At 43.3% G+C, this 17081-nt stretch overlaps 1 pseudogene; it reads right to left on the bottom strand.

The window, feature by feature from the left end:
* Positions 1–2178: 2178 nt before the first annotated feature.
* LOC124227504 (uncharacterized) lies at positions 2179–2270 on the bottom strand (annotated as a pseudogene).
* Positions 2271–17081: the final 14811 nt, after the last annotated feature.

The raw sequence follows: 17081 nt of genomic DNA, 5'->3' as shown, positions 1-17081 counted from the left end.
AAAGTTTTTCATTTCTCCTGGGCATATACCTAGGAGTGGAATTTCTGGGCCATATGGTAGCTCTGTGCTTAGCTTGTTGAGGAAGTGCCAAACGATTTTCTTTTGTATATCTGCACCAGCAATGTGTGAAGGTTCCAGTGTCCCCATATCATTGCGAATACTTGTTCGCTTTTAAAAAAACTATATCCATACTACCAGGTGTGAAGTGGAATCTCACTGTGGTTTTGATCTGCATTTCCCTGATGCACGATTTTGAACGTTTTCACGTGCCTGTTGGCAATCTGTGTCTCCTCTTTGTAGCAATACGTAGGCAAATGCTTCTTTCCTTTTGAAAATTTGGTTGTTTGACGTTTTATCATTGAGTTCTCAGTGTTCTTTATATATTCTGGATAACAGACCTTAACAGAACTATGATTTGCAAATATTTTCTTCCATTCTGTAGCTTGTATTATACCTTTCTTGATGGTGTTCTTTGATTTTAATTTTGATAAAGTCCTATTTATTTTTCCTTTTGTTGCTTGTCTTTTTGGTATCATACATAAGAATTTAGAGCCAAATGAAAGACCATGAAGATTTATTCCCTTTTTTTTCTTGGAGATTTGTATAGTTTAGCTCTTACATTTAAGTCTTTGAGCCATTTTTGACTTAAAGTCTTTTTTGTCTGGTATTAGTATAGCCCCCCCGCTCTCTTTTGGTTACTATTTGTATGGAATATCTTTTTCCATCCTTTCACTTGTAACCTCTTTGTGTCTTTGGATCTCAAATGAGTCTCTTGTAGATAGCACATCATTGGATCATGTGTTTTTATCCATTCTGCCAATCTCTGTCTTTTGATTGGAGAGTTTAATCCATTTACATATAAAGTAATTACGGATAAGGAGGGACTCGCTTCTGTCATCAAGCTATGTGTTTTCTAGATGCCCTATTGCCTTTTGGTCCCTCATTTCCTGCATTCCTGTCTTCTTTTGTTTTTGCTGATTTTATAGTGAAATGTTTAAATTCCTTTCTCATTTCCTTTTGTGTATATTCTACAGCTATTTTCTTTGTGGTTACCATGGGGATTACTTTTAACATCCTAAAGTTATAACACCCTTCACTTGAATTTAATACTAGGTTAACTTCAATAAGATCCAACTTCACAAAGCTAATAGATCAACCTATTATCTCAACGCAGAAAGACCTTCTCCAAGACACAGTATAATGAAAGTGTCAAAATTAAGGCTAAAGAAAGAATTCTAAAAGCAGCCAGGCAAAAAGAGGATGGTAAGCTACAAAAGAACGCCCTCTAGACTATCAGCGGATTTCCCAGCAGAACCCTACAGTCCAGCAGAGAGTGGAATGACATACCCAAAGTGTGTAAAGGAAAAATCTGCCAGCCAAATACTCTACCCAGCAAAGTTATCCTTAGATATGGAGGAGAAATAAAGATTTTCCTAAACAAAAGCTGAGAGACGTCCTGACCACTAGACCTGCCTTGCAAGAAATACTGAAAGGAGTTCTCCCAGCTGAAATGAAAAGATGCCAACATATGAAAGTTTATAACACATTGGTAAAGGTAAATAGACAACCCAACTTAGAACTCTAAATCTGTAATCAGATGGTTGTTAACCACTTAACTATAGTATAAAGGTCAAAGGAAAAGACTACTAAAAATAACTAGAGCTACTATAATGTACTAACAGATATACAACAGAAAAAGAGGTAAAAAATGACGTCCAAAGTATGAAGGGGGGAGGAAAGGGGCGAAGCTTCTGTAGGCAGTTGAAGTTAAGATGCTGTCAGCTTAAAGTGGACTATTTTTTCATGAGATGTCTATGTCAGCCTCATGGTAACCACAAAGCAAAGCCCTAGGGCAGATGCACAAAAGATAAAGAATGGGGAAATGAAGCATTCCACCACAGAAAATCACGGATTTACAAAGGTAGGCAGAAATAGTGGGAAAAAGAAACAATGGGAATACAAAATAACCAGAAAACAATTAACAAGATGGCATTAGGAAGTCCTACATCAGTAATCACTCTAAATGTAAGTGGATTGAATTCACCAATAAAAAGGCACAGAGTGGATGGATGGATAAAAAACCAAGACAATTGTATGCTGCCTGCAAGAGACTCACTTCAGCCTTCAGGACACACATGGGCTCAAAGGGAAGGGACGGAGAGAGATATTCCATGCAAGAGGGGATGGCTCTACTTACATCTGACAGATAGAGTTTAAACTGGCAAGAACAGATACTACACTTGATCTTAGCCAAAAGGCTGAGAAACAATAACTTTTAAACCAAAAATGCTAACAGACAAAGTTGGTTATAATAATAAAGGAATCAAATTATCAAGAAGATATAACAATCATAAATATATATACAAGCAACATCGAAGGACTTAAATACCTTTAGCAAATACTAAAGATCTGAAGGTAGAAATACACGATGATATAATTGTTGTAGGGGACTTCAATACCCCACTTTTAGCAATGGATAGATCATCCAGACAGAAAATCAACAAGCAAACATTTGACTTGAACCAAACATTAGACCAAATGGACCTGACAGGCATTTATAGAACATTTCATCCAAGAGAAGCAGAATACATATTCCTCTCAAGTGCATACGGAAGCTTCTCCAGGATAAACTATATGATAGGAGACAAAACAAGTCTTAGCAAGTTTAAAAAGACTGAAATCATACCAAGCAACTTTTCTGACCATCATGGTATGAAATGAGAAATCAACAAGAGGAACACTGGAAAATCTGCAAATACACAGAAATTAAGCAACACACTCCTGAACAACCAATGGGTCAAAGAAGAAATCAAAAGCAAAATAAAAAATTTCTTGAAACAAATGAAAATGGAAACACAGCATATCAAAACCTATGGGATGCTGCAAAAGTAGTTCTGAGAGGGAATTTTATAGGGATAAATGTGTATATTAGGAAAACAGAAAGATCTCAAATAAACAACTTAACTTTATATCTCAAGGAAGTAGAAAAAGGAGAACAAACTAAGCCCAAAGTTAGCAGACAGAAGCAAATAAGAAAGATCAGAGCGGAAATCAGTGAAATAGAGACCTAGATCAACAAAACTAAGAAGCGGTTTTTCAAAGAGATAAACAAAATAGACAAATCTTTAGCTAGTCTAAACAAGAAAAAAAGAGAGAAGACTCAAATAAATAAAATCAGAAATGAAAGATAAGACATTACAACTGATAGTCCAGAAATAAATGGATCATAAGAGAAGACTATGAACAATTATATGCCAACAAATGGGATAGCCCAGAAGAAATGGATAAATTCCTAGAAACAATACAACCTACCAAGACTGAATCAAAAGAAACAGACAATCTAAAGAGGCCCCAATACTCTACACACTAACACTCAACTCTGTAAGGAGCAGTGTGCACTGGTCCAAATGTCTCATACTGGCTCTTGCTTCTAAGACCTTCCACATGCTCTTCCTTCTGCTTTTCATGCCCTTCCAGATCTGCCATGTCCCAGCAGCAGGTCCTTGGGCAAGGTTCTCAGGCTCATTGACGTCATGTACAGAAGGGGAAACATACTGTTTGTAACATTACCTCCAAAGCTCACTGTGAGGGCCAGATGGTGTGTGAGAGCACATTACAAACAGTAAAGCCATGTGCCATATGAGCTAACAGAACACAAAACAATGGACGCCTGGGGGTTAGACAGGGAGGGAACTCACGAGATAGAAAGGACAACTGCGTGGAACTGGTCCAAGTGATTCTGTTCTACGTTCTGGTGAGAGAGTCTTCTCACCAGATGCATAAAGAGAGAGAATCAGGATGAGGGCTCCAACAGAAGCCTGCTGGGTGGGGAGGCTGGATGGTGTGGACTCTGAATCCAGAGCGAGGAAAGAGCTGGCTTGGTATCCAGCAGAGATAAAGCCTCCAGGTGAGGTGGTGTAATCTCTGCTTGACCCAGTCGGATTCAAGCTTGTCTCTGACATTTTGACAATAGGACTCAGTTTCCTGATCCGTAAAGTGGGCATAATAACAGTACCAACCTCAGAGAGTTCATGTGATGCTTAAGTTCATTCATTTTTTTGTCATTCAAAAATATTTCTTAATAACACAGCATCAAATTATAACCAAAGTATGAAATAAATATACACGAGTTTACATTGATATAAACAAGTGAACAGACAAATAAATGAGGGTGAAGAGACAAATTTTCCTCAGAAAGAATTCCAAATAATAGACTCCCCACTTCAGGAGGTGAAATTTGCTCCTCCCCTCCCCTTCCGCAAGGGTGGGCCAGATCTAGGACATGCTTCCCAACAACAGAGTATAGAGGGGGAAAGAGAGCAACTTCATAGTGGAGCAGCCTGGCACACACGAGCTTCACCTCCACTAAGTGACGACGGTCAGCGTCCTGTCCTGTGGATCTCGTGCACCCCCAGCTGGGATGGGAGGAGACGGCACAGAGGCACCTCACCTCTGTGGTATTCTTTCCAAAACTCCATACCCCCAGTCTACGCATGAGAAGAATGTCAGACAAACTCACACTGAAGCACATTCTACAAAACACCTGACCCAGTACCCTTCAAAACTGTCGAGGTGAGGAAAAACAAGGAAGGAAGGAGAAACTGTCCAGACCAGAGGACCCGCGGTAGCATGACAACTAAACAGTGTGGCGCCCTGGGCTGGATCCTGCAAAGGAAAAGGAAATGGAACAGCTGGTACAATGAGGTCTGGAGTTGAGCTGATGGAAAAGGACCCACGTGAGTCTCTGAGTTGTGACAAATGTATATGGTGACATGAGGTGCTCATAACAGAGACTGGGTGAGGGGACACAGAAGCTCCTTGTACTGTCTTTGCAACTTTTCCATAATTCTAAAGTTACTCCAAAACAAAGAGTTTATTTGAAAGAAGATGAAGTTAAAGCATCTTTCTCGAACATCTGTTTGTGACAGTGCTGGCGTCGGAACTGGGGACCCAGCAGTGAGCAAGAGAACCTTGGTCCTTCCTCTGGGTCTACAGAGAGTGGGGGTCCAGGCAGCAGGCAAAGGCTTGAGCAGCTCTGTGTGGAGCAGCGGCTGGACGTGGGTTCTGAGGGAGGGTGGTGCTGCGAGGGAGCTGAGCCCAGGAATCTGAGGTGCAGGGGACGGCAAAGGAGGAACTTGTGATCCGGCTGGAGATGGGGAGAGCTGCCAGGAGGGGGAGCAGGGAGGGCACAGGCCCTGAGGTGAGAAAGGACAAGTCTCAAAGGAGGAAAGCAAAAGGCGCCTGAGTGAAGAGGGGCGGCCGTGGGAGAGGAGGTCAGATAGGGAGGTGGGCCGGGACCCCACAGACCCAGGGAGGAGTCTGGATTTGATTCTGGAGCCAAGGGCAAGTTCCAGGTGTGTGGGGGGCAGGATCAGGTGGAGTCACTGCAGGTGCAGATCAGGGCACAGGTTCGTGAGACCCTGCATGGAAAGGCTCTGTGACTGCAGACACCCCCAACCCCAGGGGCCACATCTGCAGACAGGCCACTCTCTTCCCAGCTGGCTCTACCCCAGCCCCACACACAGAATGCATGGTCCCTGGGCAACCTCACAGCCCCCACATGGCCTGGTGACACCGCCCCAGCCTTCCCAACAACACCACAGGCTCCAGGCCTCCCATCCACAGTGGCGCCCCAGCCCCTCCTGTGCACCCTGCATCAGCTGCATCTCACCTGCTCCCTGCAGGGGTGCCACCTGCAGCCCAGAGACTGTGCACCAGGTCTGGCCCGGGAACCTGCAGACCTTCTCTGCAACCACACCCTCTCCTGGGAGGGCTGAAGTCCGTCCTTGGGGAGGGGCCCCTACAAGTGTTTCCTTCCTGGGGTTCCCTCCCTGGGCCCAGGGACCCTTCAGAGTTCTCCTTACATCTCTGGCCACACACCCAGTTGCCCAAGCGGTGCAGGATAGGTAGAAGAGAGACTGAAGAAAAGAGCCGGAGACAGAATATGAGACATGGAGGTTTACCAGGACTTAAGTACAGAGAGCATCCAGGAGCGGCTGGAGCTGTGCACCTGCTACTGCGGGCAGAGGGGTTTGCTTATATAGGCAGGGGACTAACGGCTACATGCTCACCAAGAGGGACCGTCCTCACAGCCAGTGTTCCCAGGAACAGCAGCTCACACTGCTGTGTTCCTTCAAGACGTGATTTTCTTTGAGTGAAATAAGTTAAGATCCGGGTTGGCCAGGCCCTGGATGGTTACAAATCCCAGATGGTTGGCGTCCTGCCCAGAAGGGGGCCTGAAGGACACCAGGCTCTTACAGGCCATGCAGGCCAGTGCCAGGCAAGCGTGATCCTACAGTCTCAGAGTTACTCTCCCAGCAGAGCTGACCCATGCTTTATGTGAAACCTCCCTGTTAAAACAACGTGCTATCCTGTGTCCTGAACTGACTCATGCTGATACTTGAGTGATGTTTCTCTCTAATGCTATCTCTATTTTGTGATTTTTCTGCAATTTATGGTACTTGTATGGTACCAACACCACCTCCACCCGGAAGCTTTTCCTGATTTCCTAACTTGGTTAGTTATTCCCTCCTATGTGTTGCTTTTAAAATGCTTTTTAAAGATAGGCTAGTAATAACACCATGTGATGGAAATAATAACAATACCTGCTCAGTAGTGGACGCCTTTTCCTGGGAGGGCCCTGTGCTGTCACACAGGCATTCACTTGGGCGATCTCCCTGATCCTCTGAAGTAGATGCAATTATTATCCCCAGTGAGCAGATGAGGACACTGAGGCTTCAAGAAGTGCTGTGGCTGTGCAGGAACACCCACTCGGCAGGAGTCCAAGCCTGAGTCAGGGTCCAGTTGGTCTCCCTACGGAGCCACTAGGCATGGTGCCAGGTGCTGGGAACACAGTGTCAAGGGGACAGACCCCAGAGAAATCACAAAATCTGTGGGAATGAAAGAGCAGATCCCCTCAGCCACCATCCCACAGAACTCCAGTTGTGTAGAGCCAGGGGGACCTTTGGGATGGCCCAGTGTGGGTGAGCCCACACACCAAGGATGGGGGCCGCTGATGGACGCCTTGATGGGAGAAGCACAAGGTCACGGGACATCCTCTGCCCTCTAGCTTCCCTTTTATGGAATAAAAAAGAGTCAGAGGACTTACATGCTTATTCTTCTATCATTTGCAGCAGTTCATTCATTCTTCAGCCAACATTCACTGAAGCCCTGCTGTGGGCCAAGCTCTGTGCGAGGTGTTGGGGATACATGGCTCCCAGGTTCCCAGGGGAGAGGACACATGAAAAACACCACAGAATGGTCTGCCTTCTCATCTCTGTATCTCCCAGCCTCGCCCAGTCCCAAGCACATAGTAGGAGTCAATAAACAGCACCTGCCTTGGGCAGTGCGACAGTGTGGCGGTCATATCTCTGGCATTTGGAATCCAGGAACCTGGTTCAAATTACATCTCGTCCACTTCTGTGCTGTGTGACTCTGGGCAGGTCATATCACCTCTATGAGACTCGATTTCCTTGTGTGGAGGATGGGAACTAATGTCCCAGGGGCCTGTGGGGTTTCAAGAGCTGATCTGTATAAAGAAACTGGCACACATGAAGTGCTCCACAAGTCACAGCTGTGGGAGTTAATATCATCACCATGATGTCAATGAGCCTGGTTAACACTCCGGTCTCGACTCACCTTCGGGAAAGTGAGAAGGACTGACCAGATGACCTCTCTGTCTTGTCCACACCAGGACTCTCGGAATCAGAGACGGGAGCCGTGCTGGCAGGTGCAGAGCAGCCCCTAGCAGAGGAGAAGGAAACTGACAAAGTGTCACCATGACGTTTGGAAGACAGAGTTTTAAAGGCGGTACAAAGGTTGGCAGAGAAGCCACGAAGGTGAGCTGCATGTGTGGTGTCCCCAGCAGGGGAGGTCAGTGAGGTCCCCTCACTATGACCCAGGACCCCCGAGTGCCTGGGCCCCGAATGCTCAGGGAGGAGGAGGCCCCTCTGTACCCCAGGCCTCCCCGGGTGCTGGGTCTCCGGGTCCTGTGGGCTCAGAGGCACATCTCTCATGTTCTGCTCCATCTCCTCTGTGTCAGCTAAGGGCACGGCCTCCACTGTCCCCCAGTCCCCAGTGCTCAGGATGCCAGGGCAGTGGAGGGCTCTGTGCCAGGGTACAGCCAAGCGTCAGCTCTGGGCCGCACGTTAGGTCAGCAGTGGGGCCCACGTCCCTCTGACACCAGGTCCTTGGGTTTCTGGCTCTGCTGGATTATTAGTCTCATGAAGGAGACAGGCTCAGAGAGGTGCAGTGACTGCCCAGGCTCACACAGCCACTGAGAGTGTTCCAGGACCAGCGTAACTCTGGCAAGGACAGCTCCTGTGTCCATCATCACTGCCACCATCTGACACTCTTTCTTTATCTACTATTCTGTTTCCTTGGGTCAGGAATCCAACCCCTAAGGCTAAGGAGGAATTCGTGGCAGATCAAAGGCTAAAAGTGCTTCATGACTTTTTAAATTACCCAAGTCAGGCCTTTAGTCACAAAAAGAAAAATATACAAAATGACAAAATAACCTTAGTATTCACAGACAAGCACTAACACATTGTAATGCACTATGATCATAAAAATAGAAACTATGAAACATTTTCATATGCATTTATAGATACTGTACCTCTTTTTCAGAGCACACATTTAGTGAGATATTCTTTCATTGTCAAACAATTCAAGTTCTTATTTCTTGGAAATTACCTAGTTCTAGAGTTTTATATTTGCTGTATGACTCCTTCAGTTATATACACTAAGCATTTTGTGATCACCAGAAATTGTGTAATTTTTTTTACTGTGGTGACAGCACTTAACACGTGGTCGCCCCTCTTAGCAAATATTTTAGTGCAAAACGCAGTCCTGTGACCTACAGGCACAGCGCTGTGGGCAGCTCTCGAGAACTCATCCATCTCACACGACTGCCACCTCCGCCTCTTGAACAGAAACTCCACAGGCCCCTTCCCCCAGGCCCAGCAGTCTCCATTCTGCTGTTTCTGTGAGTTTGACATTTTTCTTCTTCTTCCTTTTTTTGGGGGGAGATCCTTTCTTTCCACTTTGTTGGAGTGTAATCGACAAATAAAACTGTTAGCAATTTACAACCTGATGATCTGATACCTGGTGTGAGGATTCCCCCATCAAGTTAATTAACACGTCCATCACCTCACGTTATTACTATTTTTTTGGTGAGAACATTGAAGTTTTGCTGTCTTAGCAAATTTCAATTGCACAGTGCAGTGTCATCAACCACAGTGAGTTTAACTATTTTGCAGCCCTCACCTGAGCGGAATCACACAGTACTGGTCCTTCGGTGACTGGTCCATTTCACTTAGCACGACCCAGCAACCCCACTTGTGGGTACATGTCCAAAAAATCGAAAGGAGCCTCTCGGAGAGATCTCTGCCCCGTGTGACTGCAGCATCCTTCACAAAAGCCAAGACACGGAGACAGCTTAACGCTCGTTGACAGGAGACTGGATAAGGAAAAGGTGGGGTCTACACGCCATGGAATGCTATTTGGCCTGAAAAGAGAAGGAGATGTCACCATATGGGACAACACGAATACGTTTATTTTAAAGCGACAGTAGACTTCTGGTTGAGCCAACATGGAGAAAGCCCCAGACAACCTCTCTGTCTCAGATGACAAATGACACCCTGCTCAGAGCACAGAAAGCATGTCCTTGAAAACTGTAAGAAGTGGACACTACCAGGCAGAAGGGGACTGGAATCCCGTAACGGGGTGAGGACGGGGCCGTTCCCTCTTCTGCCTCTCGCTCACCAGGGCAGGGGACCCTCAGCAGCCACTGACAATGAAGACCGGAACCAAACTGTTATTTCTTTTTTTTTTTTTAATTATTTTTTTATTTTTTATTTTTAAATATTTTATTTTTACTTAAAATTGTGTTTTGTTTTTTAATTTTAATGTAATTTATTTAAATTCACCTTACAAATGTATTTTTCTTTTATTTTACATTTTATTTTTCTAAGTTATTTTTAATTTTATCATGTCATTTAGTTTTTAAAGGCTATTTTATCTTGAATTTGTGATTAATTTTAATTATTTTTATTCAACTTTTCTTCCCTTTATTTTAATTTTTTTACTTTGCTTTTTAGTTTTTTTTATTGAGTTAATGATACGTTACAATCTTGTGAAATTTCACTTTTACATTATTGTTTGTCAGTCATGTTGTAGGTGCACCACTCCACCCTTTGTGCCCACCCCCCACCCCACCTTTCCCCTGGTAGCCACTAATCTGATCTCTTTGTCTACATTTTTAAATTCCTCATATGAGTCATACAGAGATTGTCCTTCTCTAACTGGCTTATTTCACTTAACATAATTCCCTCAAGGTCCTTCCATGTTATTGCAAATGGAATGATTTTGTTCTGTTTTACAGCTGAGTAGTATTCCATTGTGTATATGTACCATATCTTCTTTATCCATTCATCTGTTGATGGGCACTTAGGTTGCTTCCGTGTCTTGCCTATTGTAAATAATGCTGCAATAAACATTGGGGTGCATGGGACTTTTGGAATTGCTGACTTCAAGCTCTTTGGATAGATACCCAGTAGTGGGATAGCTGGGTCGTATGGTAGTTCTATTTTTAATTTTTTGAGGAATCTCCATACTGTTTTCCATAGTGGCTGCACCAGTTTGCATTCCCACCAGCAGTGTATTAGGGTTCCTTTTTCTCCACAACCTCTCCAATATTTGTTACTATTAGTTTTAGATATTTTTGTCATTCTAACGGGTGTAAGGTGATATCTTAGTGTAGTTTTGACTTTCATTTCCCTGATGATCAGCAATGATGAACATCTTTTCATGTGCCTATTGGCCATCCATATATCTTCTTTGGAGAAATGTCTGTGCATGTCTCCAGTCCATTTTTTGATCAGGTTATTTGATTTTTTGTTGTTGAGTTGTGTGAGTTCTTTATATATTACGGATATTAAGCCTTTGTCAGATATATGACTTGCAAATATTTTTTCCCAGTTAGTGGGCTGTTTTTTGTTTCAATCCTGTTTTCATTTGCCTTGAAGAAGCTCTTTAGTCTGATGAAGTCCCATTTGTTTATTCTTTCTATTGTTTCCCTTCTCTGAGAAGACATGGTGTCCGAAAAGATCCTTTTAATACTGATGTCAAAGAGTGTACTGCCTACATTTTCTTCTAGAAGCCTTATGGTTTCAGGTCTCAGCTTTAGGTCTTTGATCCATTTTGAGTTTATTTTGGTGAATGGTGAAAAAGAATGGTCAATTTTCATTCTTTTACATATGGCTTTCCAGTTTTCCCAGCACCATTTGTTGAAAACACTTTCTTTTCTCCATTGTATGCCCTCAGTTCTTTTGTCAAAGACAAGCTGTCCACAGAGGTGTGGTTTTATTTCTGGGCTTTCAATTCTGTTCCATTGATCTGTGCACCTCTTTTTGTACCAGTACCATGCTGTTTTGATTACTGTAGCTTTGTAGTATGTTTTGAAGTCAGGGATTGTGATGCCTCCCATTTTGTTCCTTTTTCTTAGGATTGCTTTCAATTCGGGGTCTTTTGTTGCCCCATATGAATCTTAGAATTCTTTGTTCTAATTCTGTAAAGAATGTCATTGGGATTCTGATTGGGATAGTGTTGAATCTGTAGATTGCTTTAGGTAGAACAGACATTTTAACTATGTTTATTCTTCCAATCCATGCACATGGAATGTCTTTCCATCTCCTTATGTCGTCATCCAATTCTCTCACAAAGGCCTTGTAATTTTCATCGTATAGGTCCTTCACTTCCTTAGTTAAATTTACCCTGAGGTATCTCATTCTTTTTTGTTGCGACTGTGAATGATATTGTGTTCTTGAGTTCTTTTTCTGTTAGCTTGTTATTAGAATATAGAAATACTACTGATTTATGCAAATTGGTTTTACACCCTGCAACTTTGCTGTAGTTGTTGATTACTTCTAAGAGTTTTCCAATGGATTCTTTGGGGTTTTCTATATCTAAGATCATGTCTTCTGCAAACAGCGAGTTTCACTTCTTCCCTCCCTATTTGGATTCCTTTTATTCCTTTTTCTTGCCTGATTGCTCTGGCCAGGACCTCCACTACTATGTTAAATAAGAGTGGTGATAGAGGGCATCCTTGTCTCATTCCTGTTTTCAGGGGGATGGTGCTCAGTTTTTGCCCATTGAGTATGATGTTAGCTGTGGGTTTGTCATATATGGCCTTTATTATGTTGAGGTAGTTCCCTTCTATGCCCATTTTGTTCAAAGTTTTTATCATAAATGGCTGCTGGATCTTGTCAAATGCTTTCTCTGCATCTATTGACATGATCATGTGGTTTTTGTTCCTCAGTTTGTTGATGTGGTGTATCACGTTGATTGATTTGCAGATGTTGAACCATCCCCGTGTCCCTGGTATGAATCCCACTTGATCATGACGTATGATCCTTTTGATGAATTGCTGAATTCTGGTTGCCAAAATTTTGTTCAGAATTTTTGCATCTATGTTCATCAGTGATAGTGGCCTGCAGTTCTCTTTTTTCATAGTGTCCTTGTCAGGCTTTGGTATCAGCATGATGTTGGCCTCATAGAATGTGTTAGGAAGTGTTCCATCCTCCCTAATTTTTTGGAATAGCTTGAAAAGGATAGGTATTAAATCCTCTCTGAAAGTTTGGTAGAATTCCCCAGGAAAGCCATCTGGTCCTGGGGTTTTATTCTTTGGGATGTTTTTGATTGCTGTTTCAATCTCTTTCCTTGTGATTGGTCTGTTGAAATTGTCTGCTTCTTCTTGAGTGAGCTTTGGGAGATTATAGGAGTCCAAGAACTTATCCAATTCCTTTAGGTTATCCATTTTGTTGGCATATAATTTTTCATAGTATTCTCTTATAATCCATTGTATTTCTGCAGAGTCTGTTATTATTTCTCCTCTTTCATTTCTGATTTTGTTTATTTGAGCTTTCTCCCTTTTTTTCTTTGTAAGTCTGGCTAGGGGTTTGTCAATTTTATTTATCTTCTCAAATAACCAGCTCTTTGTTTCACTGATCCTTTCTACCGCCTTTTTCATTTCAATAGCATTTATTTCTGCTCTGATTTTTATTATTTCTCCCCTTCTGCTGACTTTGGGCTTTGTTTGTTCTTCTTTCTCTAATTCAGTTAGGTATAGTTAAGATTGCTTATTTGGGATTTTTCTTGTTTGTTAAGATGTGTCTGTATTGTGATGAATTTTCCCCTTAATACAGCTTTTGCTGTTTTCCATTTGAGTTGGTATGGCATGTTATCATTTTCATTTGTCTCCAAGTATTTTTTTATTTCTTCTTTAATTCCTTCAATGATCCATTGCTTGTTCAGTAGCGTACTGTTTAGTCTCCACATCCTTGTGCCTTTCTCATCTTTTTTCTTGTAATTGATTTCTAGCCTTATAGCATTATGATCGGAGAAGATGCTTATTATTTTAATTTTTTTAAATTTGTAGAGGCTTGCCTTGTTTCCCAACATATGGTCTATCCTTGGGAATGTTCCATGTGCACTTGAGAAGAATGTGTATTCTGCTGTTTTAGGATGCAGAGTTCTATATATGTCTATTAAGTCCAATTGTTTTAGTTTTCATTTAGCTCCACTATTTCCTTGTTGATTTTCTGTCTGGATGATCTGTCCATTCACGTGAGTGGGGTGTTGAGGTCCCCTACTATTATTGTGCTGTTTTTAACATCTTCCTTTAGGTCTGTTAATAGTTGTTTTATGAACTTTGGTGCTCCTGTGTTGGGTGCATAGATATTTATAAGCGTTATTTCTTCTTGATGAAGTGTCCCTTTGATCATTATATATTGGCCCTCTGTGTCTCTCTTTACCTGCCTTATTTTCAAATCCATTTTGTCTGATATAAGTATTGCAACACCTGCTTTCTTTTGCTTGCTATTAGCTTGAAGTATTGTCTTCCACCCCTTCACTCTGAGCCTGTGTTTGTCCTTGGGGCTCAGGTGTGTTTCCTGGAGGCAACAAATTGTTGGATCTTGTTCTTTAATCCATTTTGCCACTCTGTCTTTTTATTGGAAAGTTCAATCCGTTTACATTGAGGGTGATTATTGATGCATGTGGACTTAATGCTGTCAATCTGTCCCTCGTTATCTGGTTTTCCTGCATTACCTTTGTTTCTCGTTCTGTGTGTTTCAGCCTACCCATTGACTACTGCAATTTCTTATGCTGAGTTTCTTAGATTTTTCCTTATTTATGTTTTGTGGCTCTGTTCTGTTGTTTAGTTTAGTGGCTACCCTGAAGTTTGTATTTAGAATCTCGTGTATAATACAGTCTATTCTCTGTGGTCTCTTACTTACTTGGCCTAGACTGATTTAGTCCCTTTGCTCTTCCCCTCCTAAATTATTATTTTCATTTCTTATTCCAACTCGTGTTATGAGTTTATAGTTAGACTGATAAGATTGTCTTTGCTTTGGTGGTTTCCTTACCTTTATCCTAGTGCTATAATTGAATATTTGCTATCTTATTCTGGTTCTATCTATCTATCTCCCTACTCTGTGGTTTGTGACCCCTTTCTCCCTTTTTTTCTTTTTTCAGGTATGAGAGCCTTCTTGAGGATTTCTTGTAATGGAGGACTTTTGGTTACAAATTCCCTTAACTTTTGTTTGTCTGGAAAAGATTTAATTTCTCCTTCATATCTGAAGGATATTTTTGCTGGATAGAGTATTCTTGGCTGAAGGTTTTTATCTTTTAAAGTTTTGAATATGTCACTCCATTCTCTCCTAGCTTGTAAGGTTTCTGTAGAGAAATCCGCTGTCTGATATGAGTTCCTTTGTAGGTTATTTTCTTCTGTCTTACTGCCCTTAGTATTCTTTCTTTGTCTTTCATTTTTGCCATTTGTACTACTACACGCCTTGCAGTAGGTCTTTTTACATTGACAAACCTAGGAGATCTGAAAGCTTACTCCACACACATTTCTCCCTCAATCCCTAGATTTGGGAAGTTCCCTTCTATAATTTCATTAAGCACACTTTCTGCTCCATTTTCCTTTTCCACATTCTCAGGAATTCCGATGATTCTTAAATTCTTTCTCCTCATTGAATCCGCTAATTCTCTGATATTTTCCTCATTCTTTTTAATCCTTAGTTCTCTTTCTTCCTCTGTCTGGAGCCATTAGTCTGTCTGTCTTCAGCCATTCAGCCTGTCTGTCTTCGATTATGCTAATTTGCTCCTCTATGGTGTCTACACGGGCATTCAGGGAATCCATATTCTGTTTTATCTGGTCCATTGTATTTTTCATCTCTAGTATTTCTGTTTGATTCTTCTTTATAGTTTCAATCTCTTTTGTGAAGTAACTCCAGAACTCGTTGACTTGTTTCTCTATCTTTCCCTTTACCTCATTGAGTTTTTTGATGATAGCTACCTATTTCCAAGCCCTCAGGACTGAATTCAGTGTTTTTATTGTTTTCCTTCTGATCTGGAGCTTTTATAAATTGCTGAATGGTAGAGGAGCGGTTTTTGCACGATGGTAGTATTCGGTTGCAGTTACAGCCTGTCGCCACTAGAAGGGGGTCGAGAGCCACGCATTCTGAGCCCTCTGCTTTCAGCCAAGATGGCGGCCCCCAGCAGAGGTTGGAGGGGGGAGAGGCAGTTTCTCTCTTGTGGCGATCTGGATTCAGATCAGCTCTCATTCTCTGGTCTCCCGGAGGCCTGGCTTGATGGGGTCCCCACACATGGAAGCTTTCCCCCGTCAGCAGGTTTCCACTGCACTGGCAGCGGGAGTCCTTGACGATCCCCTAGTCGTGCGGCCCCTCCCCCGCTCCTTCCCTCACCCGCGGCAGCGATCCCAGTCTCTAGGGGAGGGAGCGATGTTCTCTCTTACCCCGTTCCAGTTCTTCCGAGGCCAGCTACACCCTCTCCGTCCTCGGTCGTCTTGCTCTGCAGGTCTCTGACGGTCTCGGCATTAGGGGTCATTGGCTGAAATTCAGTTTTTCCATTTCTTTGGTTGTATTTTGGAGGGGAGAGAGTCCCGGCTCAGCTCACCCTGCCATTCTGCTCTGCCTCCTTTCCACCAACCCATTATTTCTAACCCAACTAGTGGGAAAGGGGTTGTGCATGTCAGGAGTAAGGGCTCACCCCCATTTGTTCTGTTTTTCTCACCTCAGACACAGAGTCTCCCTGCAGCCTCAGCAACAGCCGAGGCACTGAAAGCCCTGGGAATGTCCTTGTGTCTCTGGACAAGGGGGCAGGCACAGAGACCCCGGGGCCTGAAGGGTGTGGATAAGTCCCTGTCCTCTTCTGCTTTCTCTTCTCTGGCTGCTTCACCAGAAAGCCGACCGAATCATGTGGATCTGCATGACATCCCGGGTGAAAACACTCTGAGGAATGTGTCAGAGGGGCCATGAGGCCTGAGACTGTGGGAGGATCCTGAGCAGGAGAGAGCTGGAGAAGGGACTATTGACGTCTGCGGATGAGCCAACAAGAGACCTGGGCTCACCTGGCCGCAGGCACAGAGCAGACCAAAGAGGCCAAGCAAAGGCCTGGAGAACCGAGCTACCACGGGCATCCACGCCCCGCCCAGATCCAGCCCTGAGGGGATGGTGTCGGGCACACACAAACGGCACAGTGATGCCATGACAACTGCTCTGAGGTGGGAACAGCTGCCGACAAGAGGCAGGAACAACACGCAGCTCAGCCTTCCTTGTGTGAATGCTCATCAACCAACAGGAAAAGCACAATGGACCATCCCCCGAGGATGCTAACAGGAACCAGGGTCTCACCACTCAAGAAGCAAACCGTCCAGGACACTGTCCCAAATCACACCACAAAACAGACAGAGAACTGGGAAAATCCGACCACTTCTCAAGGTAAAGACGCTTCACAGACCCCACCCTGAAATAACCCACACAAGTGAATACTCAGGGCCTCCACTGAGCCCACGCTCAGTGAGGGAAAGGGGAGACTCTGGAACCTGCTGGAAAGAAACATGCTCTCAGCAGAGACATAAAAACCATGAGAAAGATGCAAGTGGATATTTTATATCTTAACATACAATATCCAAAATCAAAACCTCACTGGATGGGCTCAGTAGCAAAATGGAGCAAACAGAGGAAAGAGAAAACTTACAGATCAGCAGAAATGGCAAA

Source organism: Equus quagga, chromosome 15 (assembly GCF_021613505.1).
Source record: "Equus quagga isolate Etosha38 chromosome 15, UCLA_HA_Equagga_1.0, whole genome shotgun sequence".
Lineage (NCBI taxonomy): Eukaryota > Metazoa > Chordata > Mammalia > Perissodactyla > Equidae > Equus > Equus quagga.
The sequence above is the reverse complement of the archived record's forward strand: the minus strand, read 5'-3'. Positions and strand labels throughout refer to the sequence as shown.